Source organism: Aristolochia californica, unplaced genomic scaffold (genome assembly GCF_029961685.1).
Source record: "Aristolochia californica isolate CCGP_79_NKW_82.1479 unplaced genomic scaffold, dmAriCali1.0.hap1 SCAF_5, whole genome shotgun sequence".
NCBI lineage: Eukaryota > Viridiplantae > Streptophyta > Magnoliopsida > Piperales > Aristolochiaceae > Aristolochia > Aristolochia californica.
Genome location: NW_027182214.1, coordinates 22,348,767 through 22,357,357, shown reverse-complemented (window position 1 = coordinate 22,357,357; position 8,591 = coordinate 22,348,767).

Sequence of the window (8,591 nt, the reverse complement as noted above, 5' to 3'; positions counted from 1 at the left end):
CATCTATGATTGTTAGGTCAGCTTTTTGTAAATGGGAAAAATAATAGCATGTTTGACTCTAGTAAATATCCTACCCCACGTTCACTTGAGAATTTAATGACCGTTTGTAATTCAATTTAAAATGTTTGGATCCATAGGTCATTTGCATCTTTAACTTGTTTCAAGCATGCATATCCATTTTTAAAACATGTGTGGAAGAAATCTCTTTCTTATAAAATTACAAGCGTAATGGGTTGTTGAACTAGTAGAATTTCCCCAACAATGATAACAAAACTTTTGTGTTCATTTGTGGTGTTTGAATAAAATTTATTTACTTACATTTGTTGTCGTTTTAAATATTTTACATAAATAAACTAAAATTTTATTTTTGTTTTGATCTATTCACCTTTTTTGTTTACGAGATGAATGAAGAGCGAAAACTCAAAGTTTTGATTGAAGAAAAAAGTATACATCTAAAATAGAAATGCACAATGCACAAATGTAGAGAGAGGTAATTCCAAAGAGTGTCTCTAATTTTTATGGATTCTAAACTCTTTTTAATTTTTAAATATTACCTTTTGCAATCGTCGGGAAAAGGGGGAGGCGGGGATTTTTAACTCAGTGTTGACTCCCAATCCATAAGTCATTTCTTACAAAAATATAACCCGTTATGCATTATAAATCACTTTATAATCATCTATGATTGTTAGGTCAGCAATTTGTAAATGGGCAAAACAATGGCTTGTTTTACTCGGTAAATATCCTACCTCGCGGTCACTTGAGAATTTAATGAGCCTTTGTTATTCTCTTTGAAATGTTTAGATCCGTAGGTCATTTGCATCTTTAAGATATTTCTGGGTTGTCGAACTAGTGGAATTTCCCAAACTTGGATAAGAAAACTTTAGTGTTCATTTGTGTTGTGTGAATAAATTTTCTTTACTTATATTGGTTGTTGTTTTAAATTTTTTCCGTACATAAACACTAAATTTTTTATTTTTTGTGTTATTTTTGTCTTTTTTGTTTACAGGATGAAGGGAGATCGAAAAGTCAAAGTTTTGATTTAAGAAAAAAGTATACATGCAAAATGGAAATGCACAATGCACAAATGTAGAGAGAGATAATTCCAAAGACTGTCTATAATTTATAGGGATTGTAAACTCTTTTTTGTTTTTATATAGTAGGTTTTGCTATCGTCGGGAAAAGGGGGAGGTAGGGGATTTTTAACTGAGTGTTGACTCTGAATCCGTAAGTCATTTCTGACAAAAATATAGCCATTATGCATGATCATTCACTTTACAATCATCTATGATTGTTAGCCCAGATTTTTGTTAATGGGCAAAATAAAGGTTTGTTTGACTCGGATAAATATCCCACCACACGTTCACTTGATAATTTAATGAGCGTTTGTAATTCTCTTTAAAAATTTTGGATCCATAGGTCATTTGCATCTTTAACATGTTTCAAGCATGCATATCCATTTTTAAAACATGTGTAGAAGAAATCTTTTTTATATAAAATTCCAAGCATAATGAGTTGTTGAACTAGTGGAATTTCCAAAAATAGATAACAAAACTTTTGTGTTCATTAGTGGTGTCTGAATAAATTTTATTTACTTATATTTGTTGTTGATTTAAATTTTTTCCTTAGATAAACTCTAAAAGTTTAATTTTTCTATGATCTATTTGCCTTTTTTGTTTACGGGATGAAGGGAGAGCAAAAACTCAATGTTTTGATTTATGAGAAAAGTATACACTAATGTGGAAATTCACAATGCACAAATATAGAGTGAGTGTCTGTAATTTTTAAGGATTATAAGCCCTTTTTAGTTTTTATATATTAGGTTTTGAAATCTTTGGGAAAAGGGGAGGCGGGGAATTTTTAACTGAGTGTTGACTCCCAATCCATAAGTCATTTCTTAAAAAAATATCGCCTGTTACACATTATAAATCACTTTAGAATCATCTATGATTGTTAGGTCAGCTTTTTTTAATTGGGCAAAATAATGGCTTGTTTTACTAGGTTAAGTATCCCACACATGTTCCCTTGATAATTTGATGAGCATTTTTATTCTCTTTAAAAGGTTTGGGTCCTTAGGTCATTTGCCTTTTTAACATTTTTCAAGCTTGCATATCATTTTTTAAAACATGTGTAGATGAAATCTCTTTCTTGTAAAATTCCAAGCATAATGGGTTGCTCAACAAGTGGAATTTCCCAAACTTGGATACCAAAAATTTTGTGTTCATTCCTTGTGTGTGAATATTTTTTCTTTACATACATTTGTTTTTGTTTAAAAAATTTTCTGTACATAAAATCTAAAATTTTCATTTTGTTGTGATCTTTTCACCTTTTTTGTTTACGGGATGAAAGGAGAGCGGAAACTCAAAGTTTTGATTTAAGAAAAAAGTGTACGTTTAAAATGGAGATGCACAATGCATAAATGTAGAGAGAGATAATTCCAAAGAGTGTTAGCAATTTTTAGGGATTGAAAGCTCTTTTTAGTTTTTATATCTCAGGGTTTGCAATCGTCTGGAAAAGGCGGAGGCGGGGGATTTTTAACTGAGTGATGACTCCCAATCCATAAGTCATTTATTAACAAAATATACCCCGTTACGCATGATAAATCACTTTACAAATAATGGCTATGATAAATCACTTTACAAATCATTTGCCGTTAAGTCTATGATTATTAGGTCAGCTTTTTACAAATGTGCAAAATAATGGCTTGTTTGACTGGGGTAAATATACCACTTCACGTTCACTTGAGTCATGAGCGTTTGTTATTCTCTTTAAAAGCTTTGGATCCACAGGTCATTTGCATCTTTAACATGTTTCAAACATCCATATCCATTTTTAAAACATGTGTAGAAGAAATCTCTTTCTAGTAAAATTCCAAGCTATTATCGTTGAAATAGTGGAATTTCCCAAACTTGGATAACAAAACTTTTGTGTTAATTTGAGGTGTGTCAATAAATTTTCTATACGTACATTTTTTATTGTTTTAAATTTTTTCCATACATAAACTCTAAAATTTTCATTTTGTTATGGTCTAACTGCCTTTTTTGTTTACAGGATGAAGGGAGAGCGAAAACACAGTTTTTATTTAAGAAAAAAGTTTACATCTTAAATTGGAATGCACAATGCACAAATTTAGAGTGAGATAATTCCAAAGTGTCTCTATAATTTTTAGGGATTGTAAGCTCTTTTTAGTTTTTATATCTCGGGTTTGGCAATCGTCGGGAAAAGGGGGAGGCGGGGGATTTTTCCTGAGTGTTGACTCCCAATCCATAAGTAATTTCTTACAAAAATAAAGCATGTGGAGGCTTTTCAACTGAGTGTTGACTTCCAATCCATACATCATTTATTACAAAAATATAGCCTGTTACGCGTGATAAATCACTTTACAATCATCTACAATTGTTTGGTCAGCTTTTTGTAAATGGACCAAATAATTGCTTTTTTGACTCGGGTAAATATCCCACAGCACGTTCACTAGAAAATTTAATGAGCGTTTGTAATTCCCTTTATATGGTTTGGATCCATAGGTCATTTTAATCTTTAACATGTTTCAAGCATGCATATCCATTTTTAAAACTTGTGTAGAAGAAATCTATTTCTTTTAAAATTCCTAGCGTGATGGGTTGTTGAACTAGTGGAATTTCCAAAACATGGTAACAAAACTTTTGTGTTCATTTGAGGTGTGTCAATAAATTTTCTTTACCTACATTTTTTGTTGTTTTAATTTTTTTCCATACATAAACTGTAAAATTTTCATTTTGTTGTGATCTATTTGCCTTTTTTGTTTATGGGATGTATGGAGAACGAAATGGTAAAGTTTTGATTTAAGAAAAAATAATACATCTAATATGGAAATTCACAATGCACAAATGTAGAGAGAGATAATTCCAAAGAGTGTCTGTAATTTTTAGGGATTGTAAACTCTTTTTAGTTTTTATATATTAGGTTTGACAATCATCAGGAAAAGGGGGAGGTAGGGGATTTTTAATTGGGTGTTGACTCCCAATCCTAAAGTCATTTATAACAAAAATATGGCCTGTTATGCATTATAAAACACTTTAGAATCATCTATGATTGTAGGTCAGCTTTTTGTAAATGGGCAAAACAATGGCTTGTTTGACTCGGGTAAATATCCCACCCAACGTTCACTTGAGAATTTAATGACCATTTGTAATTCACTTTAAAAGGTTTGGATGCATAGGTCATTTGCATCTTTAACTTGTTTCAAGCATGCATATCCATTTTTAAAACATGTGTAGAAGAAATCTCTTTCTTATAAAATTCCAAGCGCAATGGGTTGTTGAACTAGTGGAATTTCCACAACATGGCTAAAAAAACTTGTGTTCATTTGTGGTGTTTGAATAAATTTTCTTTACTTACATTTGTTCTTGTTTTAAATATTTTTCATACATAAACTCTAAAATTTTAATTTTCTTGTGATCTATTCGCCTTTTTTGTTTACGGGATGAAGGGAGAGCGAAAACTCAAAGTTTTTATTTATGAAAAAAGTATACATCTAAAATGGAAACGCATAAAGCACAAATGAAGGGATTGTAAACTCTTTTTAGTTTTTAAATATTACCTTTTGCTATCATCGGGAAAAGGGGGAGGCGATGGATTTTTAATTGAGTGTTGACTCCCAATCCATAAGACATTTCTTAAAAAAAATAGCCCGTTATGCATTATAAATCACTTTACTATCATCTACAATTGTTAGGTCTGCTCTTTGTAAATGGGATAAATAATGGTTTGTTTTACTCGGGTAAATATCCCACCACACGTTCACTTGAGAATTTAATGAACGTTTGTTATTCTCCTTAAAAGGTTTGGATCCATAGGTCATTTGCATCTTTAACATGTTTCAAGTATGCATATCCATTTTTAAAACATGTGTAGAAGAAATCTCTTTCTTATAAACTTCCAAGCGTAATGGGTCGTCGAACTTTTGGAATTCTCAAACTTGGATAACAAAACTTTTGTGTTCATTTGTGTTGTGTGAATACATTTTCTTTACTTAAATTGGTGTTTGTTTTAAATTTTTTCCGTACATTAACTATAAAATTTTCATTTTGTTGTGATCTATTTCCCTTATTTTTTTACGGGATGAAGGGAGAGCGAAAAGTCAAATTTTTGATTTAATAAAAAAGTATACATATAAAATGGAAATGCACATTGCACAAATGTAGAGAGAGCTAATACAATGAGTGTCTGTAATTTTTAGGGATTGTAAACTCTTTTTAGTTTTTATATATTAGGTTTTGCAATCGTCTAGAAAAGGGGGAGGTGTGGGATTTTTAACTGAGTCTTGACTCCCAATCCATAAGTCATTTATATAAAAAATATAGCCCGTTACGCATGGTCATTCACATTACAATCATCATGATTGTTAGGCCTGTTATTTGTAAATGGGCAAAATAATGGTTTGTTTGACTCGGGTAAATATCCCACCGCACCTTCACTTGATAATTTAATGAGCATTGGTAATTCTCTTTAAAAGGTTTGGATCCTTTGGTCATTTGTATCTTTAAAATGTTTCAAGCATGCATATCTATTTTTAAAACTTGTGTAGAAGAAATCTCTTTCTTGTCAAATTGCAAGCTATTACGGTTGAACTAGTGGAATTTCCGAAACTAGGATAACAAAACTTTTGAATTCATTTGGGTTGTGTGAATAAATTTTCTTTACTAAAATTTGTTATTTTTTTAAATTTTTTCCATACATGAACTCTAAAATTTTCATTTTTTTGTGATCTGTTTGCCTTTTTTGTTTACGGGATGAAGGGAGAGTGAAAACTCAAAGTATTGATTTAAGAAAAAAGTATACATCTAAAATGGAAATGCACAATGCACAAATGTAGAGAGAGATAATTCCGAAATGTAGTGTTGGATTTTTAAGCCCGTGGAGGATTTTTAACTAAGTGTTGACTTCCAATCCATAAGTCATTTCATACAAAAATATAGTTCGTTACACATGATAAATCACTTTACAATCATCTACGATTGTTAGGTCAGCTTTTTGTAAATGCGCCAAATAATTGCTTGTTTGACTCGGGTAAATATCCCACCGCACGTTCACTAGATAATTTAATGTGCATTTGTAATTCTCTTTATATGGTTTGGATCCATTGGTCATTTGAATCTTTAACATGTTTCAAGCATGCCTATCCATAATTAAAACATGTATAGAAGAAATCTCTTTCTTATAAAATTCTAAGGGTAATGGGTTGTTGAACTAGTGCAATTTCGAAATGGATAACAAAAATTTTGTGTTCATTTGAGTTGTGTCAATAAACTTTCTTTACTTACATTTGTTGTTGTTTAAATTTTTTTCCATACATAAACTCTAAAATTTTCATTTTGTTGTGATCTATTTGCATTTTTTGTTTTCGGGATGAAGGGAGAGCGAAAAATTAAACTTTTTATTTAAGAAAAATAATAAATCTAATATGGAAATTCACAATACACAATTGTAGAGAAAGATAATTCAAAAGCGTATCTGTAATTTGTACGGATTGTAAACTCTTTTTAGTTTTTATATATTAGGTTTTGCAATCGTCGGGAAAAGGGGGAGGCGTAGGATTTTTAACTATGTCTTGACTCCCAATCCATAAGTCATTTCTAACAAACATATAGCCCGTTATGCATAGTAAATAAATCTATGATTTGTAGGTCAGATTTTTTAAAATGGGCAAAATAATGGCATATTTGACTCGGGTAAATATCCTACCCCACGTTCACTTGAGAATTTAATGACCGTTTGTAATTCACTTAAAAAGGTTTGGATCTTTAGGTCATTTACATATTTAACTTGTTTCAAGCATGCATATCCATTTTTAAAACATGTGTAGGGGAAATCTCTTTCTAATAAAATTCCAAGCGTAATGGGTTGTTGAACTAGTGGAATTTCCCCAACATGGATAAAAAAACTTTTGTGCACATTTTTGGTGTTTGAATAAATATTATTTACTTACATTTGTCATTGTTTTAAATATTTTCCTTACATAAACTCTAAAATTTTGATTTTTTTGTGATCTATTCGCCTTTTTTGTTGACGGGATGAAGGGAGAGTGAAAACTCAAAGTTTTGATTTAAGAAAAAAGTATACATCTAAAATGAAAATATACAATGCACAAATATAAAGAGAGATAATACTAAAGAGTGTCTGCAATTTTTAGGGATTGTAAACTCTTTTTAGTTTTCAAATATTACCTTTTGCAATCCTCTGAAAAATAAGGAGGCGGGGCCGGGGGATTTTTAACTGAGTGTTGACTCCCAATCCATAAGTCATTTCTTAAAAAAATATAGCATGTTATGAATTATAAATCACTTTACAATCTTCTATGATTGTTAGGTCAACTCTTTGTAAATGGGCAAAATAATGGCTAAATATCCTACCGCACGTTCACTTGAGAATTTAATGAGCGTTTGTTATTCTCTTTTAAAGGTTTGGATCCATAGGTCATTTGCCACTTTAACATGTTTCAAGCATGCATATCCATTTTTAAAACATATGTAGAAGAAATCTCTTTCTTATAAACTTCCAAGCGTAATGGGTTTTCGAACTAGTGGAATTTCCCAAACTTGGATAACATAACTTTTGTGTTCATTTGTGTTGTGTGAATAAATTTTCTTTACTTAAATTCATTGTTGTTTTAATTTTTTTCCGTGCATAAACTCTAAAATTTTAATCTTGTTGTGATATATTTGCCTTTTTTGTTTACGGGATGAAGGGAGAGTGAAAACTCAAAGTTTTTATTTCATATAAAAGTATACATCCAAAATGGAAATGCACAATGAACAAATGTAAAAAGAGCTAATTCCAAAAAGTGTCTGTAATTTTTATGGATTGTAAACTCTTTTTGGATTTTATATATTAGGTTTTTCAATCGTCAGGAAAATGGGGAGCTAGGGGATTTTTAACTGAGTGTTGACTCCCAATCCATAAGTCATTTCTTATAAAAATATGGCCCGTTATGCATGATCATTCACTTTACAATCATCTAGGATTGTTAGGCCAGCATTTTGTAAAAGGGCAAAATAATGGTTTGTTTAACTTGGGTAAATATCTCACCGCACGTTCACTTGATAACTTAATGAGCGTTTTTAATTCTCTTTAAAAGGTATGGATCCATAGGTCATTTGCATCTTTAACATGTTTCAAGCATGCATATCCAATTTTAAAACATGTGTAGAAGAAATCTTTTTTTTATAAAATCCCAGGTGTAATGGGTTGTTGAACTAGTGGAATTTCCCAAACATAGATAACAAAACTTTTGTGTTCATTAGTGGTGTACGAATAAATTTTATTTACTTTTATTTTCTGTTTATTTAAAAAACTTTTCATACTTAAACTCTAAAATTTTAATTTCGTTGTGATCTATTCGCCTTTTTTGTTTACGAGATGAAGGGAGAGAGAAAACTCAATTTTTTCATTTAAGAAAAAAGTATACATCTAAAGTAGAAATGCACAATGCACAAATGTAGACAGAGTGTCTGTAATTTTTAGGGATTGTAAACTTTTTTTTGTTTTTATATATTTGGTTTTACAATCGTCGGGAAAAGGGGGAGGCGGGGGATTTTTAACTGAGTGTTGACTCC